The 23,317-nt window shown below is 38.7% G+C and overlaps 1 long non-coding RNA gene across 1 annotated transcript in view; it reads left to right on the forward strand.

Annotated features, from left to right (window-relative positions):
- Positions 1 to 23,317, forward strand: part of LOC125355611 — a 174,693-nt gene that overhangs the window by 24,596 nt on the left and 126,780 nt on the right. Inside the window, exon 2 of the long non-coding RNA XR_007211692.1 lies at positions 3,869 to 3,871. This is a non-coding gene — a long non-coding RNA (uncharacterized LOC125355611). The remainder of the gene's footprint in view (positions 1 to 3,868; positions 3,872 to 23,317) is intronic.

Below are 23,317 nucleotides of genomic sequence, written 5' to 3' on the forward strand. Positions count from 1 at the left end.
CTTGCTAGACAGACACTCCACCACTTGAACCATGCAGCCGGTTCTTTTTTGATTTGGCCATTTTAAAAACAGGAGTTCATGTTTATTCTCAGGGAAGCCTGAATGATAATTTTCCCATTTATACTTCTCATGCAGCTGGGATGACAAGTGTGAGCCACAACACCCACCTTCATTAGATGGAATGGAGTCTTGTGAACTTTTTGTTTGGGGTGGCCTCCAACCTTGATCCTCCTCTTGACCGTCATGTCTTAAGTAGCTATAATCACAGGAATGAGTTACTGCACCTAACCTATAGTTTCTTTGAGATTTTATTTCCAGTTTTATCTTATTCATCTTTTGGGTAATACTGAATGTCACAAGATGTGTGACACTAGCAAGCATGAAGGAAGGCACTGGCAATCTACTACTTTCTACAAAGCAAAGCAACTTAGGTGTTGAGCTAAGTCATTGAACCTGTCTTTCACTCTTCTCCCCAGAACTTTCTTTTGTTTTAGTAGGATTGCTTCCTACTTGTGAGAGTGAATGTATGATTGCCATTGTCAGACTTGTAATAATTCTCAGACTACGTATTCTGGCACTGAACGCCACCAGACTTGGATTTCTATCAGTCTATATATTTATTCTACTGACATTCTAAGCACATCTAAGCTTCTTACATGCAAATCTGGAAACTGAAAATCTTGAATTAAACTCATTCAGTTTACTAGTTTTTAAAATTAAAAGCTAGAAATAGGAATGGGAATGTAGCTCAGTGATACAGTGCTTGCCTAAGAAGTACAGGCCCTGGGTTTAATCTCTAGCATCATTAAGAAAGAAGAAAAAGAAAAAAAAAGAAGGTAGTGATCAACATTTACGAAACCAAATTATTTGACTATTCTGGTATATCCCTCAATTATTCTTTTCCGGCCTATTGAGGGAAAATAAAAATATTTCTAATGGAAAATAATTAGATGAATTGTCGAATGGCAGAAGCTGCTAGTTACCCACTACTAGCTATTCCCCAGGGCTCCTGGCCTCAGATTCATACCATGTATGGTAGACATTTCTACTGATCTGCTATTGGCCCATTTCCAACTCAGAGCCAGCAGTTAACTGGAATTGTGTGTGGCAGTTTTTTTTGTTTTTGTTTTTGTTTTTGTTTTTGCCAGTCCTGGGGCTTGTACTCAGGGCCTGAGCACTGTCCGTGGCTTCTTTTTGCTCAATGCTAGCACTCTGCCACTTGAGCCACAGTGCCACTTCTGGCCGTTCTCTGTATATGTGGTGCTGGGGAATTGAACCCAGGGCCTCATGTATATGAGGCAAGCACTCTTACCACTAAGCCATATCCCCAGCCCCATGTGTAGCAGTTTTTAATGAACCTTCTTCAGGAGTGAAAGAGGAGTCATCATCTTCTCTGGAATATGATGCTGCCATCTTCAGACTATGGCATGTGGGCTTTAGAGGACAGACTGTCAAGGTGAATGGAGTCTGAGTCTCTGAAAACACAGAATGCCATTCCAGCTACACATTGGGACATTTCCATGAGCAATAATAAACATATTTCATTAAGCTCTTGTTTGGGATGGCGTTCTATCATTTGTTGTTAAACGTGTGTGTGTGTGTGTGTGTGTGTGTGTGTGTGTGTGTGTGTGTGTGCTGGTCCTGGGGGCTTGAACTCAGGGCCTGAGTTCTTTCCCTGAGCTTCTTTTGCTCAAGTCTGGCAATCTACCATGTGGGTTCTACTAATAGTTTTTGCTAGTGGTTTATTAGTCACAAGTCTCACAGACTTTCCTGCCTAGGCTGGCTTCAAACCACAATCCTTAGATCTCAGCCTCTTGACTAGCTAGGATTACAGGTGTGAGTCACTGGTGCCTGGCCCTAATCTTAACTAACACAGACTCACAAATCAGAAATTATTTGTTTATTTTTATGTTGAAAACATCTTTTTTATTGTTGCTTTTCCAAATTTGTTTGCATTTATTTAAAAAATTTGTAGACAACAGATGGTTGGGTCTTGATTTTTGATCCAACTTGCAATTTTTTTTTTAATCAGCAAATTAAGTCCATTGATATTGACTGTTAAAATGGACAGGGGTTTAGTTGTTCCTGCCTTTAAAATTTTGTTTTTCAATGTTACATTCTTGTTTGACTATTCATTTGGTGGAATTTATTTTCTCTATTGTTTTCCAGGTTCACACTCATCTTGCTCTTTTGTGTGCAGCATGTCTTGGAGTATCTCCCATAGTGGTTTAGTAGTGATAATTATTCTGGTTTTTGTTTATCATAGAATAGTGTATGGGCACGTGTGTGTGTGTGTGTCTTGGGCTTCAACTCAACTCAGGGCCTGGGCCCCATTGCTGAGCTTTGTTGCTCAAAGCTATTGCTCTAACACTTCACAGCTCTGTTTTATTTATTTAAAGAAATCTACTTAAGATGCTACTTGTACTTGAAAATTATGTTATAGGAAGGTTTTCTCATAAAGGATGCATGTTTTATTTTTAAATGTGGAACTAAGAATATTTAAGTTAGTTATTTTGGTGAATCATGATATTGTAGGAGATTACCAGTCAAATATACAGCCAACTACGGTATACATTTTAGATTATCATTTAAAAAACAACAACTCTAGGATATGTAGTGATAGACCTAGTGATATCTGGGTCTTTACCAAAAGTAAAATGACAATCTATGTGTGTTTACTTGTAGACTTACTTTTCTATTTCATTTTTTCCATGGCTTGGAATTCATTTTGATAAATAGTATTTTATTTTTAATTTTTATTGTTATTATAAAGGTGATGTACAGAGGGGAAAGGCCTCATATCTAAAATATATGCAGAACTAAAAACAAAACCACAAAGAACCAATAGCCCTCTCAACAAGTGGGCTAAAGACTTAAAAAGAGACTTCCCTGATGAGGAAATGAGAATGGCCAAGAGACATATGAAAAAGTGCTCTACATCATTTGCCATAAAAGAAATGCAATCAAAACAACATTGAGATTCCATCTCACCCCAGTAAGAATGTCCTATATCAAGAAAACTAACAATAACGATTGTTGGAGGGGATGTGGCCAAAAGGGAACCCTACTTCATTGTTGGTGGGAATGTAAACTGGTTCAGCCACTCTGGAAAGCAGTATGGAGATTCCTCAGAAGGCTAAACCTAGAGCTCCCCTATGACCCAGCAGCGCCACTTTTGGGTATCTAGCCAAAAGACCACAAACAAAATCACAGTAATGCCACCAGCACAACAATGTTCATCGCAGCACAATTTGTCATAGCGAGTATCTGGAACCAGCCCAGATGCCCCTCAGTAGAAGAATGGATCAGGAAAATGTGGTACTTATACACAATGGAATTTTATGCCTCTATCAGAAAGAATGACATTGCCCCATTTGTAAGGAAATGGAAGGACTTGAAAAAAATTATACTAAGTGAAGTGAGCCAGACCCAAAGAAGCATGGACTCTATGGTCTCCCTTATTGGGAATAATTAGTACAGGTTTAGGCAAGTCATAGCAGAGCATCACAAGGCCCAATAGCTATACCCTTATGAACACCTAAGATGATGCTAAGTGAAATGAACTCCATGTTATGGAAACAGTTGTAACTACTTTCAACGTCCTATGTGTATCTGTAGCTTCTATTATTGATGATTTTCTTGTATTACCTTCCTGTGGTTGTACTTACACTATCTCTGTAATCTTATCTGAGTATATTGGAAACCGTGTATACTGGTATTGGAAGTAGGAAATTGAATGGGAATACCAAATTTGAGAGACACAGGGTAAAAAAAGACAAACAACTACAAAAGCAATACTTGCAAAACTGTTTGGTGTAAGTGAACTGAACACCTCTGTGGGGGGGGAGGGAAAGGGGGAGGAGGGAAGGGGGTATGAGGGACCAGGTAACAAATGTACAAGAAATGTATCCAGTGCCTAACGTATGAAACTGTAACCTTTCTGTACATCAGTTTGATAATAAAAATTTGAAAAAAAGAGTTATACTACATGAAATGAGCCAGACCCAAAGAAGCATGGACTCTATGGTCTCCCTCATAGGGAATAATTAGTACAGGTTTAGGCAAGTCACAGCAGAGGATCACAAGAGCCCAATTGCTATACCCGTATGAACACATAAGATGATGCTAAGTGAAATGAACTCCATGTTATGGAAACGACTGTTATATCACTGTTGTAACTACTTTCAACGTGCTATGTGTAACTGTTGCTTCTATTATTGATGGTTTTCTTGTATCACTTCCTGTGGTGTATCTGCACTATTTCTGTATCTTATCTGAGTTTATTGGAAACCGTGTATACTGGTATTAGAACTAGGAAACTGAAAGGGAATACCAAAATCGAGAGACACAGTGTAAAAAAGACAAATGACTACAAAAGCAATACTTGCAAAACTGTTTGGTGTAAATGAACTGAACAACTCATCTTGGGGAAAGGGAAAGGGGGAGGGGGAGGGGGCAATGAGGGACGAGGTAACAAACAGTACAAGAAATGTATCCAATGCCTAATGTATGAAACTATAACCTCTCTGTACGTAAGTTTGACAATAAAAAATTTTTTTAAAAAGAAAAAGAGTACAATATTTTTTGGACAATGTCACCCCTTTTTGCTTTCTCTCCTAGATTTTCCCTTGCATCATCACCCACAAATTATATAGTTCTTTTTCAACATGGTGTCCAGTGCTGCATTTGTTTACCCCTTTTCTCTCCATTTTCTGCCTCCCCTTATATATAAATGAATAAACAGAACAAAAAGAAAAGAAAACACAACAGCAAAAGAGAAAGGACCTCTTATTTTCATTTTCTGGACTTCATTTTGATGAATAGTATTTTATATAATCAGATGCACATAAGCACTGTGCCTTTCTGATCCTCTCCTAAGAGTATACTCCTTTGGTCTTACAGTGTGTGAATGCCTACAGACCTATATAATTTATTATGTCCTGGTGTATTTTAAATCTAGCTTCTGCAAATGAAAGAAGTCATGTGCTGTTTGTGTCTCTGAGCTTGGCTTATCTCACTTAACATGATTTGTTCTAGGTCCATTTATTTCCCTGCAAATGACATAACATTATTCTTTCTATTGGCTGTGTAAATTTCCATTGTCTAGATATCACATTTTTTGGACCCACTTACCTATTGTAGGGCATCTGGGCTGTTTCCACAACTTGGCTATTATGAATAGCCCAGCAATGAACATGAACATGCATGTCTCTATGATAATGAATCAGATATTATTAAGAAAGCCTCCATAAAAGAGGACTATAGACCAATTTCCCTGATGAAAATAGACACAAAAATTCTCAACAAAATTCTGGCCAGTCAACTTCAAGAGGTCATCAAAAAAATCATACACCACGATCAAACTGGATTCATCCCAGGGATGCAAAGTTGGTTCAATATACGCAAGTCAATTAATGTAATCCACCACATCAAACGGAGCAAGGTAAAGAACCACATGGCTATATCACTCAATGCGGAATAAGTGTTCGACAAAATCCAGCACCCGTTTATGCTAAAAGCCCTGGAAAAACTGGGATTCCAGGGAACATTCCTGAATATAATCAAGGCAGTTTATGACAAACCAACAGCAAGCATAACTCTAAATAGTGAAAAACTAAAGACATTCCCTTTAAAATCAGGAACAAGACAGGGATGTCCACACTCTCCCCCACTCTTCAACATAGTACTAGAATTCCTAGCCAGAGCAATTAGACAAGAAGAAAATATAAAGGGGATCCAAATAGGAAAAGATGAAGTTGAACTTTCTCTCTTCACAGATGACATGATCCTATACCTAAAGAACCCCATAGACTCTACTCCCAAGCTACTAGAGCTGTTCCAAAACTTTGGCAAAGTTGCAGGATATAAAATAAACCCTCAAAAATCAATGGCCTTTCTCTATGCTAATGACCTGAAGACCGAGGCTGAAATCAGGAAAGCAACTCCTTTTGCAATAGCCTCAAAAAACATAAAATACCTAGGAATAACCTGAACCAAAGAAGTGAAAGACCTCTATATGAGAACTTTAAAAACATGAAAAATGAAATTAAGGCAGAACTAAGGAAATGGAAAAACCTCCCATGCTCCTGGACTGGGAGGATTAATATAATCAAAATGGCAATATTGCCAAAGGCTATCTACAAATTCACTGCAATACCCATTAATATCCCAACACCATTTTTTAATGCAATCCAGAAATTCATATGGAACAACAAAAGACCCAGAATAGCAAAACCAATCCTAAACAGAAAGAACAGTGCTGGAGGAATTACAATACCCAACTTCAAGCTGTATTATAAAGCTATAGTAATCAAATCAGCTTGGTATTGGCACCAGAACAGGCCTGAAGACCAATGGAACAGAATTGAAGACCCAGAAATGAACCCACAGATCTATGCCTACTTAATCTTTGATTAAAGGAGCTAAAATAATAGTCTGGAAGAAAGATAGCCTCTTTAACAAATGGTGCTGGCAAAACTGGTTCAATACATGCAACAAACTAAAACTAGATCCTTATATATCACCCTGCACCAAAATCAATTCCAAATGGATCAAAGACCTCGAAATCAAAACAGACACCTTGAAAACACTAAAGGAAGGAGTAGGAGAAACACTTGGGCTCCTTGGCACAGGACGGAACTTCCTGAACAAAGACCCAGAAAGGCTACAAATCAAAGAAAGGTTGGACAAATAGGAATGCATCAAACTGCAGAGCTTCTGCAGGGCAAAGGACATAGCTCGCAAGATAACCAGAAAGCCCACAGATTGGGAGAAGATCTTTACCGGCTACTCAACGGACAAAGGCCTCATATCTAAAATATATGCAGAACTAAAAAAATTACCTTCCTCCAAAACAAAACCGCAAAGAACCAATAGCCCCCTCATCAAGTGGGCTAAAGACTTAGAAAGAGAATTTCCTGATGAGGAAATGAGAATGGCCAAGAGACATATGAAAAAGTGCTCTACATCACTGGCCATAAAAGAAATGCAAATCAAAACAACATTGAGATTCCATCTCACCCCAGTAAGAATGTCCTATATCAAGAAAACTAACAATAACAATTGTTGGAGGGGATGTGGCCAAAAGGGAACCCTACTTCATTGTTGGTGGGAATTGTAAACTGGTTCAGCCATTCTGGAAAGCGGTATGGAGATTCCTTAGAAGCCTAAACATAGAGCTCCCCTATGACCCAGCAGCCCCACTTTTAGGTATCTATCCAAAAGACCACAAACAAAATCACACTAAAGCCACCAGCACAACAATGTTCATCGCAGCACAATTTGTCATAGCGAGAATCTGGAACCAACCCAGATGACCCTCAGTAGACGAATGGATCAGGAAAATGTGGTACATACACACAATGGAATTTTATGCCTCTATCAGAAAGAATGACATTGCCCATTTGTAAGGAAATGGAAGGACTTGGAAAAAGTTATACTAAGTGAAGTGAGCCAGACCCAAAGAACCATGGACTCTATGGTCTCCCTCATAGGGAATAATTAGCACAGGTTTAGGCAAGTCACAGCAGAGGATCACAAGAGCCCAATCGCTATACCCTTATGAACACATAAGATGATGCTAAGTGAAATGAACTCCATGTTATGGAAACGATTGTTATATCATTGTTGTAACTACTTTCAACGGGCTATGTGTAACTGTAGCTTCTATTATTGATGATCTTCTTGTATCCCCTTCCTGTGGTTGTACCTACACTATCTCTGTATCTTATCTGAGTATATTGGAAACCGTGTATACTGTTATTAGAACTAGGAAATTGAAAGGCAATACCAAAATCTAGAGACACAGGGTAAAAAAAAGAGAAACAACTACAAAAACAATACTTGCAAAACTGTTTGGTGTAAATGAACTGAACAATTCATGGGGGAGAAAGGGAAAGGTGGAGGGGGGAGAGGGCAATGAGGGATGAGGTAATAAACAGTACAAGAATGTATCCAATACCTAACGTATGAAACTGTAACCTCTCTGTACATCAGTTTTGTTTTTGTTTTTGCCAGTCCTGGGTCTTGGACTCAGGGCCTGAGTACTGTCCCTGGCTTCTTTTTGCCCAAGGCTAGCACTCTGCCACTTGAGTCCCAGTGCCACTTCTGGCCATTTTCTGTGTATGTGGTGCGGGGGAATCGAACCCAGGGCTTCAAGTATACGAGACAAGCGCTCTTGCCACTAGGCCATATCCCTAGCCCCTGTACATCAGTTTGATAATAAACAAACAAACAAAAAAGAATGGTTGTGGGGGAAATACTTCAGACACGTGTGTGTGTGTGTGTGTGTGTGTGTGTGTGTGTGTGTATAATAGGGTTCAATACATGTATAGAATACACTCAATGTATTCACACACACCACATACACAAACATATATCACACACATTACCTCTCCTGTCCTCCCCTTCTTCACAAAGATCCTACAAGCCAGGCACTGGTGGCTCATGCCTGTAATCCTAGCAACTCAGAAGGCTGAGATCTGAGGATCACGGTTCAAAGCCAGCCCAGACAGGAAAGTCCATGAGACTCTTCAATTAGCCACTAGAAAACCAGAAGTGATGCTTTGTTTCAAATGTCAGAATGATAACCTTGAGCGGAAGAGCTCAGGGACAGTGCCTAGGCCCAGAGTTCAAGCCTCACAACCAACCAAAAAGAAAAGGAAAGGAAAAAACAACCTACAGAATGGGGAAAGTCTTTGCCAGTTATCTTTTTTTTTTTTGCATTTGTTTATTTTTTTTCAAATTTTTAGTACCAAACTGATGTACAGAAAGGTTACAGTTTCATACGTTAGGCAGTGGATACATTTCTTGTACAGTTTGTTACCTTGTCCCTCATAACCCCCTCCCTCCTCCCCCTTTCCCCCCCCCCCCATTTTGCCAGGTATCTTTATCTCATAGGGAACTGATACCCAGAATACATAAAACCTTCAAAAATTAAATTCCAAAGCAATAAATGGATAAATAAATGAAACAGACCATTTGTAAAAGAAGAGCAGCTAGTGCTGGTGGCTCATACTTGTAATCCTGGCTACCCAGGAGGCTGAGATCTGAGGATCAGGGTTCCAAGTCAGACCAGACAAGAAAGTCCATGAGACTCTTTATCTCCAATTTACCAGTAAAAGCCAAAAATAAAGCTGTAGCTCAAGTGATAAAGTGCTAGCCTTGAGCACCAATGCCATGAGTTCAAGCCTCAGTATTGGCGCACACACACACACAGACACACACACACACAGATATTAATATTTTGAACAACTGAAGAATTTATCTAGACACATTGTACTCATGCACTGGTAAATTAAATTGAAACTCCTCTGTACAAATACTTAAAGGTAATATTTTTTTAATGCAGCCTTCTATACCAAATTAAGTGTTGACCCTGGGGTCCTCTTCATTACTTCTTACTTAGTGAATGCCTTCAGCCACTTACAGAGAGCACTGATGTTAAAATCTGACCTGAAACATCCTCAGCCCTTGGTTCCTTACTCCACACCGAAGGGCAAGTTCACATATGTTTTCATTGGTTGGGAACTGTTATTTGTGCTTTACAAGTTTATGGAAGCTTTATTTTTTTAAAGTTTTTATTATCAAACTGAATTACAGAGAGGTTACAGTTTCATACATTAGGCATTGGATACATTTCTTGTACTGTTTATTACCTCATCCCTCATTCCCCCTCTCCCTTTCCCCTTTCCCTTTTCCCACCCATGAGTTGTTCAGTTCATTTACACCAAACAGTTTTGCAAGTATTGCTTTTGTAGTTGTTTCTCTTTTTTTTACCCTGTGTCTCTCGATTTTGGTATTCCCTTTCAGTTTCCTAGTTCTAAAACCAGTATACATGGTTTCCAATATACTCAGATAAGATACAGAGATAGTGTAGGTACAACCACAGGAAGGGGATACAAGAAGATCATCAATAATAGAAGCTACAGTTACACATAGCACGTTGAAAGTAGTTACAACAATGATATAACAATCGTTTCCATAACATGGAGTTCATTTCACTTAGCATCATCTTATGTGTTCATAAGGGTATAGCGATTGGGCTCTTGTGATCCTCTGCTGTGACTTGCCTAAACCTGTGCTAATTATTCCCTATGAGGGAGACCATAGAGTCCATGGTTCTTTGGGTCTGGCTCACTTCACTTAGTATAACTTTTTCCAAGTCCTTCCATTTCCTTACAAATGGGCAATGTCATTCTTTCTGATAGAGGCATAAAATTCCATTGTGTATATGTACCACAATTTTCTGATCCATGCGTCTACTGAGGGTCATCTGGGTTGGTTCCAGATTCTTGCTATGACAAATTGTGCTGCGATGAACATTGTTGTGCTGGTGGCTTTAACGTGTTCTTGTTTGTAGTCTGTTGGGTAGATGACCAAAAGCGGGGCTGCTGGGTCATAGGGGAGTTCTATGTTTAGGCTTCTAAGGAATCTCCATACTGCTTTCCAGAGTGGCTGAACCAGTTTACATTCCCACCAACAATGAAGTAGGGTTCCCTTTTGGCCACATCCCCTCCAACAATTGTTATTGTTAGTTTTCTTGATATAGGACATTCTTACTGGGGTGAGATGGAATCTCAATGTTGTTTTGATTTGCATTTCTTTTATGGCCAGTGATGTAGAGCACTTTTTCATATGTCTCTTGGCCATTCTCATTTCCTCATCAGGAAATTCTCTTTCTAAGTCTTTAGCCCACTTGATGAGGGGGCTATTGGTTCTTTGAAGTTTTGTTTTGGAGGAATGTAAGTGTTTTAGTTCTGCATATATTTTAGATATGAGGCCTTTGTCCATTGAGTAGCCAGTAAAGATCTTCTCCCAATCTGTGGGCTTTCTGGTTATCTTGCGAGCTATGTCCTTTGCCCTGCAGAAGCTCTGCAGTTTGATGCAGTCCCATTTGTCCAACCTTTCTTTGATTTGTAGCCTTTCTGGGTCTTTGTTCAGGAAGTTCCGTCCTGTGCCAAGGAGCCCAAGTGTTTCTCCTACTCCTTCCTTTAGTGTTTTCAGAGTGTCTGTTTTGATTTTGAGGTCTTTGATCCATTTGGAATTGATTTTGGTGCAGGGTGATATATAAGGATCTAGTTTTAGTTTGTTGCATGTGTTGAACCAGTTTTGCCAGCACCATTTGTTAAAGAGGCTATCTTTCTTCCAGACTATTATTTTAGGTCCTTTAATCAAAGGTTAAGTAGGCATAGATCTGTGGGTTCATTTCTGGGTCTTCAATTCTGTTCCATTGGTCTTCAGGCCTGTTCTGGTGCCAATACCAAGCTGATTTGATTACTATAGCTTTATAATACAGCTTGAAGTTGGGTATTGTAATTCCTCCAGCACTGTTCTTTCTGCTTAGGATTGTTTTTGCTATTCTGGGTCTTTTATTGTTCCATATGAATTTCTGGATTGCATTAAAAAATGGTGTTGGGATATTAATGGGTATTGCAGTGAATTTGTAGATAGCCTTTGGCAATATTGCCATTTTGATTATATTAATCCTCCCAGTCCAGGAGCATGGGAGGTTTTTCCATTTCCTTAGTTCTGCCTTAATTTCATTTTTCATGTTTTTAAAGTTCTCATATAGAGGTCTTTCACTTCTTTGGTTCAGGTTATTCCTAGGTATTTTATGTTTTTTGAGGCTATTGCAAAAGGAGTTGCTTTCCTGATTTCAGCCTCGGTCTTCAGGTCATTAGCATAGAGAAAGGCCATTGATTTTTGAGGGTTTATTTTATATCCTGCAACTTTGCCAAAGTTTTGGATCAGCTCTAGTTGCTTGGGAGTAGAGTCTATGGGGTTCTTTAGGTATATGATCATGTCATCTGTGAAGAGAGAAAGTTCAACTTCATCTTTTCCTATTTGGATCCCTTTTATATTTTCTTCTTGTCTAATTGCTCTGGCTAGGAATTCTAGTACTATGTTGAAGAGTGGGGGAGAGTGTGGACATCCCTGTCTTGTTCCTGATTTTAAAGGGAATGTCTTTAGTTTTTCACCATTTAGAGTTATGTTTGCTGTTGGTTTGTCATAAACTGCCTTGATTATATTCAGGAATGTTCCCTGGAATCCCCGTTTTTCCTGGGCTTTTACCATAAATGGGTGCCCCCACAACCATTCTTAAAGTGGATTCATAGGACAAAACCAAGAACCTGGTGCTCTCTGTACAAGTCAATAAAAGAAGACACTGGTCTAGTTTCTACTTTCTTACTTACTTTCTTTGTTTCTTTCTCTCTTTCTTTCTTTTCCCTCTCTCTTCCTTTCTTTCTTTTTCTCTTTCTTACTCTCTCTTCCCCCTTTCTCTCTTCCTCTCTCTTTCATTTTCTCTCTTTCTCTCTACTATTTCTTTCTCTCTCTCCTTCTCTCCCTCTATCTCCTCTCTCTCCCTTTCTTTGTTTCTTTTTTTTCTTTCTCTCTTTTTCTTTCTTTCTCTCCTTCCTTCCTTCCTTCTTTCCTTCCTTCCTTCCTTCCTTCCTTCCTTCCTTCCTTCCTTCCTTCCTTCCTTCCTTCCTTCCTTCCTTCCTTCCTTCTTTCCTTCCTTCCTTTGCAGTGCAGGGGTTTGAATGCTATTGCCTGAGCCACACCTCAGTCTTTTTCTTTTTCTTAAATTTGTTTTTTAGATAGAGACTCAGACACTTTCCCCAGATTGGGCTTGGAGCTCAATCCTTTCATTTCAGCCTCCTGAGGAACTAAGATTACAGGAAGGTACCCCTCACCCCTTTCTAATTCTTTATGCTTTTTATCATTTTCCCTCTTTATCACATGCAGTGTTTAATATTTTGTTCTTCAATCATGATTGAGAAGTTTCACATCCTTATTTGTAGAGTATAAGATGTCATGCCCACACCTTCCTAGGCACACCTGGGCAAGAATGAAGGTTATAAAGGATCTGAAACTGGGTACTCTCTGACTGTAGGAAGAAGGAGCATTTGGAAAGAAGAGGATATATCTGTTTTAATACACTTCCTAAGTTCAAGGAAAGAGTTGTGCTGTTACCTATACTGTTGGCAGAGCTAACTGATGGACTATGATATATGATTTCCATTTCTCAAATAACCCACAATCCCTTCATGGTGGGAAACAATGGAGGCTGATGGGAAAGCCAAATGCAGAAAGAGCTGTGGTTGACTTCGAGTGTCTTTACAAGTTCAAGCTAAGATTCAGTGACACTTTGCATTTTGGATTCATGCCCGAGTACACTCAGATTTCACTATTATGCAGTTTCCTGAGGAACCCAAATACTAACAAAACTAATAAGCTGTATTTTTCTCCACTTCCTATGTGAACATTTCCAGTTGGTGCTCATTGTTGCTTTTGCTGAGGCCTTATATCATGAGAAGGTGGATTTGCACACTGATTGGGAGTGGAGTATGTACATTGGGAGTGTTACTATGTTCATTTTTACTTGTTCAGCAAAGGGACTGAATGTTTAGGAATACAAGTGTGATTTTCTCCCAGTCATTTTCTTTTGGGAGTTCTTCATCTCTTCCTACCAACACCTACCTACTCCCTAACCTCCTCAGTTAAACATGCACCTGCTCTTGCTCATAGATTTGCCTGCCAAGGCTGGCTATGAACTTCAATCATTGGATCTCAGTCTTCTGCATTGCTAGAATTACAGAGCCACTGATGCTTAATAAAGAAAGTGAAGTGCATTTTTTTAAATGCTGGAATCAGGGCCTTGGGAGCTTGAACCCAGAGCTGGGGCATAGTTTTTCTCCTCCTTCTCTCAAAGTTGGCACTCTACCACTTGAGCCACAGCTCTAATTCCATGTTTTGCTATTTTTGGAAACATTACTCTTTCATCCTTGTATGTGTCCCCACTTGGAGACAATAAAGCTAAGGAACAAACTAACAATAAATTAGACATTAATAACAGCTATTAAAGAAAGGTTCTTCTTGACCAACTTCCTTTACTCCTGGGACAAGATCAAGTATTTGAGAGATATTTGCATTTTGAGGAGCTGAAATATCATGCAGCCTTTTACAGTTCCTGCTCTTCCCTTCATCTTGATACTCATTTAAAAAAACAGAATACCCTTTTCACACCTTCCTTTTCCCACAACCACCTGCATTAGTGAAACTTTTCATTTTTTAAAATCCTTAGTTGTACAAAGCAGTTTCAATTTAACATTTCAGTTTTTGAATACAATGCACCATTTTCATTTATAATTTTTAAATTGTTATTTTTAAATGACAACAACGGAGTTGTTGTTTAACAAGGTCATTTATGAACACAATATGTCTTATTCAATGTCATCCCCACCATTATTTTCCCTCATCTCTTCGACCTCATCCATCCCCTCAAGTTACCTGCTTCCATTTTCACATAGGTACCTTGAATGTACTTTGACTGAGATGCTGTCTTCCTCCCTCCATTTGTCTGCGCTCCCCATCCCCCTGCTCTCACCACCTCTAAAAAAACATTTTTCAGCTTCCTGGTATTGATTGTGTTAAGGTGTTAAATACAAATTTGAATCTTGAATATTACTGGATACCTTTGACCAGTCAATCATGTCTCTACTTCTTATTAGAAAAATGTATTCACAACCTTTATAAATCAACTGATGCACACATCTGCTAGGCATAGGGTGAAGTGAGAGAACTGGTGGTGGGTAATTGATGAGTAAAAGTAATTGCAGCCTGAGCTGGGGGCTTGCTCAGGCCTATAATCTTGTCTATTCAAAAGCTGAGATATGAGGATCACAGTTCAAAGCCAGCCCTGGCAGGAAAACCTGCAAGACTCTTATCTCCAGTAAAAACTACTAAAAAAGCCACAAGTGAAGCTGTGGCTCAAGTGGTAGAGTGCTAACCCTGAGCAAAAAGCTCAAGGTCTGTGTTTAGGCTAAGTTCAAGCCCCAGGGCCAGCACAAAAAAATAAAGAAAGAAGAAAGTGAGAAAGAAGAGAAAAAGAAAATTCAAGTCCAGTAATGCCTACTGGGTTAATGTTGATTTATGAGTATTTGTGGAGCAACAAAATAAAGCCTCTAGTAAGATAGCCCAGGATCCATTAATTTACCAAGGAAGAGACTCTCTTTATTTCATTAGGCGGGATTAAGGAACTAGAATTCTTTATCAGAATCAGTGTGCCTGGGTTTGATTTGGCCCCTAATTTATAAGCTGAGTGACCTTTGTCAAATTATGTGATCTCTCCTGTCTCATATTTCTCCACTGTCAACCCTGTAGTTGAGTGTGTTTGTTTGTTTCCAACATGATTGTTAACTTGAAGACTTTCCTGCTGAGCAATGTAACATACTTTTTCAAAATGTAGCTCCACAACAATAATGACTCTTCCACAATCCTAAATGTGTAGACAATACAATATCATAAGTCTATTTGTGCTGTTTATTAAAACAATGAAGACCCCCTTTGTGACTCCATGATACTTCCCCCCATTGTAGGTCCAGTTTGATTACACATTAGTCAAACCTCCAATTACTTAGTTCATATCACAATGTCTCCCTCTTCTGAACTATTATTTTACATATCTTATATCTTATGGCGTTCACTCAATTCCTGTGCATGGTATTGGTCTTGTTCTTGGGAAGTAATAAAATACTGAATTTTTATTTGCGGTCAAAAACAGAACAAAACAAAACAAAACAAAAGCCCCTGGATTGCATTTACTCTCCAAAGTCTCATCTACTATCACAAAATAAATCTTAAATTATGCACAACTTAATTTTCACTGTGGTTCTTCAAGTTGGAATGCATACACATAAAAATGGAGGGACAGTTTATATTAGGCTCTTTAAACAAGAAGTTCATTCTAATCAGCTTCTCAAAAACATAACTATTTCCTTCACAAAAGAGTATGCCTTGGTAAACATGACATTCAGTGCAACTCACTGTACTATCAAAGCAAAGCATCTCTGAGTTATGGGGAGGGAGGAAATAAGTCAAGTTTCACAATCGAGCTCATCTACATTTTATAAGGGTCTACATTTTTGTCTGAAATGCTTTTGTAAAATGTGCTTTTTTTTTTTTTTTGCCAGTCCTGGGCCTTGGACTCAGGGCCTGAGCACCATCCCTGGCTTCTTCCCGCTCAAGGCTAGCACTCAGCCACTTGAGCCACAGCTCCACTTCTAGCCATTTTCTATATATGTGGTGCTGGGGAATCGAACCCAGGGCCTCATGTATATGAGGCAAGCACTCTTGCCACTAGGCCATATTCCCAGCCCCTAAAATGTGCTTTTTTAAAGCAGATGCATGACTTTGATGTCATAACATCATTTCATGATGACTATTAGGATTTGAGATTCTGTGTTTGAGATGATATGGAATGATGGAACTATTCTAGAATCAGTGTGCTGGGGTTTGAAACCTGGCCCATCGCTTAGAAGCTGTGTCAAATTACTTGGCCTTTCTCTGTCTGTCTCATTTTCATTTTCTGTAAATAAGAATGAGTATATATGTTATAAATGAACAGACATGAAGACCTTAGGATCATGATTATCACACTGCTCATTTGTTTGTGTGTTTGAAGCAATGTCCCACTCTTCAGCCCAGGCTAACCTTGAACTCAAAATCAGTCTACCTCAGTATCAAGAGTGTCCAAATTACAGGCATGCACCACAACCAACCACTGGTTCTTTTTTGTATCTTATGATTTCTAGCTAAATTCAGACTTCCTACCTCAAATGTAAATATACGTAAGTTATAAAGATGTTATATTCTCTAAATACAAACAGTGCAAGAATAACTTAAGCTTCCCTGTACACTATCATTCACCAAGCACATGGGACAATTCTTTTGTTTAATATGGAACAGTTCTTTTGTTTATTCATTTACTAAGTGTTCAATAAATACCTGCCCGCGGTTATGTAATTGCACAAGCCATTTCAATGGCTGGCTACTCAGTAAAGTATGTTCAAATATCATTTATTTTCTGTTGTTACTTGTGTGTCCTGGGCAAGCTTTTGTTTTGTTTTTTGATTAATTGAAAACCACACAGCCACCTATTATCCTAAAACTCAAGAAGGCTGAGGAAGGAGAATCTCAAGTTCAATGGCAGCCTGGGAACATATCAAGACTAGGTTGAAAAAATCATTAAAAAAGAAACTAGAAAAGAAACATAAAGCAAAATATATATAGCTAGATATTGATATCTATCTATAGTAAAATGCCTCTTGCAAAAGATGCTGTGTGCTGGTGGCTCACACCCATAACCCTAGATACTTAGGAGGCTGAAATCTGAGGATTGTGGTTTGAAGCCAGCCCAGGTAGGAAAGTCTGTGTTAACGCTTATCTCCAATTAACCACCCACAAGAGCAAGAAATAAAACTGGCTCAAGTGATAGAGCTCTAGCCTTGAGAAAAAAAATTCAGGGACAACACCCAGGCACTGAGCTCAAGCCCTAGGACAGACAACAAAAAATAAAATAAAATTTACAAAAAAAAAAGGTCTCTTTAATGCCATACTCATTCTTCAATTTTACACATTGCAAATAAATATGAACATATGTCCATATGTGTGCATACCCAAGACTATTTTCTCACAAAATTGAACTTAGAATATACATAATAGTTATCTATTGTGTTTTTCTCTTCAAAGACCATATGTGTAGCTCTTGACTGATATATGTGTGTGTGTGTGTGTGTGTGTGTGTGTGTGTGTATGTAGATACATATTCAACTTCATCTCTTTTACTTTCAGGTTGTTGCTGTTTGTGTGTGTGTGTGTGTGTGTGTGTGTGTGTGTGTCTGTGTGTGTGTCTGTGTTTGCCTGTACTAGAGAATGGACTCCGGCCTCATACACGTTCTGCTTCTATGGCTGGCCATCTACCGTCTGAGCCACATGCCAGAGCAGCTTTTTGCTGGTTAGTTGGAGATGGAGTCTTTCAGACTTTTCTACCCAGGCTAACTACCAACTTTGATCCTCAGTATCTAAGATTACAGATGTAAAACCACCACGCCTGGCTGGGCTTTTAATATTTAATATGGAAAAAACCCAACTTAATCTTTAAAAGTTTGTACAAACTTATTATATAATATCATAATCGTTTAGGTTTCAACTTAGAATCTGTCCATCAGTTGTTTTATTAATATTTTTAATGTCCTTTTTTTCTTTTGGAACTAGGGATCAAACCCAGGACACATTGCATTTGGTAGGCAAGTACTTTGACACTGAGCTACATCCCAGTCCCTCATATTTTAAATTTTTATCTGATTCAAAAATACATATATTTTTCTTGCTAGCTTGTAGAATTCAGCATGGTCACATGTTTATTATGTTTATACTTTGTTGAATTTACTCATTTATCCTCTAAACACACTAGTCTATTGATTTGCAATTTGTAATAACTCCTTCTGTAATATGTATATGAATATTTTGTTATGAGACATTAAGGATATTTTTCCTAGGATGGTTGTAAGATTTGCTCAAGCATCAGTGTCTTGAGGTTCAAGAATGACTATTCAATAAACCAGGTTTCACACTTGTATTTTCTCACAGCATTTGAACCTTGCACAGCAAAGATTATTTGAATAGCATGGATCACTGAATCTAACACGGTACTTTTTGCTCTGATTTCCATGTGTGTGAATGCACCTGCCTGGTTAGCCCTCTGGCCCTTCATCTCCCCATTCCACAGACAGTGTGCTACATTCCCTTGCAGTTCTTAAGGCTGCATTAGAGCTGTATTCCAGAGAAGCAATTTATTCCAATATTAAATGGATCATGCTATAGAATATATAATATCTTCTATATAATAATATATACCTATATCTTGTAAAGGAATGCCTCAAAGTAAAATAATGCTATGAACAATATTATTTGCTTGTGTGTGTGCATACAAATGTATAGGCTTGAAATCAGGGCCTCAAGTGCTTGCTTAGCTTTTTTGAGGCATTCAAAGCATTCATAGCATTATTTTACTTGTTACATTGTCTGTATTGCCTAGGTTGGCTTCACACTCCTCTCCCTTTAAAAATATGTTTTAAGCTAGGTGCTAGTGGCTCTTATCTGTAATCCTAGCTACTAAGGAGTCTGAGATCTATGTGTCACAGTTTGAAGCCAGCCAGATCAGGGAAGACTGTAAGACTCTTTTTTTCACCCTTTATTGTCAAAGTGAAGTACAGAGGGGTTACAGTTTCATATGTAAGGCAGTGAGTACATTTCTTGTTCAACTTGTTACCTCCTTCCTCATTTTTCCCCTACTTCCCCCTCTCCCTTTCCTTCCCCTCCCCTTCATGAGTTGTACAGTTGGTTTACACCAAATGGTGTTGAAAGTATTGCTTTTGGAATAATTTGTCTTTTTATCCTCTGTCTCTAGATTTTTATATTCCCTTTATTCGTAGTTCTAATACACGTATATACAGTATCCAGGGTAATAAGATGAGATACAGTGATAGCGGGGGTACAACCACAGGAAGGGAATACGAGAGAAACAAAGAAAAAGGTACTATTTCACATGACATGTTGAAAATAATTACAACAATGATGTATCACTTGTTTCCATAACATGGAGTTCATTTCACATAGCATCATCTTATGTGTTCATAAGGGCATAGCTACTATGATCTTCTGCTATGACTAACCTAAACCTGTAGTAATTATTCCCTATGAGGGAAACCATAGAGTCCATGTTTCTTTGGATTTGACTCACTTCACTTAGTATAAAATTTTCCAAGTCCTTCCATTTTCTTATGAATGGGGCAATGTCATTCTTTCTGATAGAGGCATAGAATTCCATTGTGTATATGTACCACATTTTCCTGACTGTAAGACTCTTATCTCCAATGAAACACCAAGAAATCTGGAAGTGAGAGCTATGGCTCAAATGGAAAAGTGCTAGCCTTGAGCATAAAAGTTCTAGAACAGCACCTTGGCCATGAGTTCAAGCCCCAAGACCAGTAAAAAAAAAAAAAAAAATATATATATATATATATATATATATATATATATGTTGGCTGGGAATATGGCTTAGTGGTAGAGTGCTTGCCTAGCATGCATGTAGCCCTGGGTTTGATTCCCCAGCACCACATAAACAGGAAAAGCCAGAAGTGGTGCTGTGGCTCAAGAGGTAGAGTGCTCGCCTTGAGCAAAAAGACAAAAGGCAGGGACAGTGCTCAGGCTCTGAGTCCAAGCCCCAGGACTGGCAATACATATATGTTGTATAAATTTAAAATGTTTATGTTTTATAAACATATGTTTTAACAAATGCATACATCTATGATTTAGTAAATTTAATGTATTTTTAATATAGCATTTAAAGACACAGATATATCATCAACTTTCTTCATCCTCTGTTAATTGTATACTATTTGTGGTTTAATTCCCATGCATGAAGTAACTAAATGTTGGCAAGAGCTTTTAGCTGGGCTCAGCTTTTAGTAAGCCAAGATTTTTGAAAGAAGATGGGCCATGCTTTTGCTTCCAAAATGTTGACTCTGGACTCAGCGGCCACCACGTAATAACAGACTACCCACTGCCTGAAAGGTCAGAATCACAGACTGATTAGAACATCATGATTATGTGCAGAAAGAAGCAGCAGGTCATCTGATGCCAAGCTTGAATTGGACTGTGTTCTGTGACCTACTTTCCTCAAACTGGTTTGGTTTTGATGGACAGAATAGGAACCAATATTCTATGGAAAGGACTTCCAGTTACTGTTTAACATGTAGCACCTTAAAGAAGTCATATATTAACAATTCTAATCTCTTTAGCAATGCTATTAATAATGTAGCTAATATAAAGATAGATGTCTTGATATATTTTCTAGTTCTGTAACAAGATGCCTGATACTGGATAGTTTTGGGAAAATAAAGTTTATTTAGCTCATGTTTTGTAAATAAGTCCAAGGGCATTGTGTGGGCAAACCACTCGTGTCATCACAGCACCCCATCCTCATGACCTCGTGTCATTCTCATGGCCTTCATAATCTTCCATGTCCAAAACCCAGTAACATGGGAATCTGGGAATTGAAATTCCAATACATGAAAATTTCAGGGACACATTCATCTAACACCATATGATATAATGAACATTCATGTGCAAAAACTAACACAAGCAATATTACTGGAAGACTTGATGTAGGCAAGTGCTTTCAACTTCATCGCTATCTTTGCAGGCAATTCTGGCCATGTTATTTGCTTGTGTTTGTGTATATTTGCTTATATACAATATACACCTGTACACTCACATGTATGTCATACATTGTATCCTCATATGTATAACTTTATTGAGATAATCCACATGCATAAATTCATCTTTTTAACAAGAATAATTTAGTAGTTAAAATATACTCATAGAGTTGTACAAACATCATTATTTAATTTAAAACATTTTCCTAACTTCAAAAAACAACAACAACAAGCAGCCAGTCCTCTAATTTGGTTGTTTGGAATAATAGATAAAACTTAAGAATCCTTTGATTAGACTGACCAAGAAAACCAAAAAAGAAAAGATAAAAATAAATTCAGACTTTAAGTGCATTATTATGTATAACTTCATCAGTAACTTTTAAATTATTGGTAGAGTAGAGAAATTTCTAGGAAAGCATAGGTTACTAAAGGTAAAAAAAAGAAAAATGAAAAAGAATATGATTGTATTAGACTACAGAAAATGAATTCATGCCTAGCATGCACAAGACCACCACACCAGATAGATTAGTGCACATTTATAATTCCAGGTACTTGAAAGGCAAGGGTAGTCCTTCCTTCCTTCCTTCCTTCTTTCCTTCCTTCCTTCCTTCCTTCCTTCCTTCCTTCCTTCCTTCCTTCCTTCCTTCCTTCCTTCCTTCCTTCCTTCCTCTCTCCCTCCCTCCATCCTTCCCTCCCTCTCTCCCTCCCTCCCTCCCTCTCTTTCTTTTTTCTTGTCCTGGGGCTTGAACTCAGGGCCTGGAAGCTGTCCATGAGCATCTTTTGCTCAAGGCTAGTGCTCTACTACTTCAGCCACAGCTCCCCTTCCACCTTCTTCCTGGTTAATTGGAGCTAAGAGTCTTACAGACTTTCTTGCCTGGGCTGGCTTCAAACCACAATCTTTAGGCTCAAACTCCTGAGTAGGTAGGATTAGAGGCTAAATGGTAAGAGGATCTTGGTCCAACACTAGCATAGGCAAAAAGCACGAGAGACTCTGAAAAAAAAAAACAACTGGAAGCAAAAGGCCTAGGATACTTGGGATTTGGGAAACTTGGGTGGGAGAATGGTGCAGTCAAGGTGCAAGCCACCTGTCTCAGTTCTCTCTGTGGAGATGGAGTCTTTTCTGTGTGGTCTGACCTCAACCCCAGTGCTCTTAATCACAGCTTCCCAATTATCTAGGATTACAGGTGTGAGTCACTAACTTTAAACAAGATTTATTTTTTTGTAGACAAAAGCACACTTTACCTTACCAGAAATAGAAAGGAACTTCATTAATCAGATAACAGCCTCTAAAAATAAAAACAATGGATATATATATATATATATATATATATATATATCTAATGAAGATATTCTAGAGGTATTATCCCTGAGAGCGGAAGTAAGGCACGATCACTGTCAACACTTAGACTCAACCTTGTGTGCCTGAATAAGTACAGCAAGGGTGTGAGAAAGGTAAGCAGATTGTTAAAGAGTAAATAAATCGCCATTTTATAAAGCTTATTACGTTAAGTGAGGACTGCAAAACATCTATAGACCAAGGCATGGTTATGCACACTTATAATTCCAGCTACTAAGGAAACAGAGGTAGGAAGATCTCCATTTGATGATGGTCCAGGAAAAAAAATCACAGGCCATTATCTTCAAAAAGCAAAATGCCCAAGGATGTGGCTCAAATGACAGAGCATGTGCCTAGTAAGTGGGAATCCAATTTCCAATTCCTAAAGAATAATCAATAGATAAATTATTACAATTAACAAAATGGATAAGTTAAACAACCAAAAATACTAATCACTGCTAAGGTATTTCAGAGTCCTCTAATCATAAAGAGGTGCCCCCCCCCCAATCTATCACTCTTTCATCCCAGAGTCCTCGTTTCTGTCATTGCCACACCGTTTACCTAGTTGCCCAAACCAGAACTTAGGGTGGTGCCTCTAGCGTGGGGCCTGCCTTTGTACAAACTTATGGGTGTGGATGTGACCCCGCCATGCCAGGGAGCTTGACTTGGTGAGCCGAGTGTGAGCTGGGGTTTAGCTCCAACTTGCCCTCATTCATTCAGCCCTCTTAGGTAGTGGACTTGCTGTCCAAAGCTTTCCTTCGGCTTTCCTGCTTTCCTCAGCTCAATTAACACAAATGCTGGCAAGTCTGTCTACACACAGATCCCAAAACCCCTCGCCTCCCCTCTGCTTCCTTCCCCCACACCCCCTTTCCCTTTACCCTCTCCTCTCTTCCTATCTCCTCCTCTCTCTTCCCTTCCC

Source organism: Perognathus longimembris, chromosome 7 (genome assembly GCF_023159225.1).
Source record: "Perognathus longimembris pacificus isolate PPM17 chromosome 7, ASM2315922v1, whole genome shotgun sequence".
Taxonomy (NCBI): domain Eukaryota; kingdom Metazoa; phylum Chordata; class Mammalia; order Rodentia; family Heteromyidae; genus Perognathus; species Perognathus longimembris.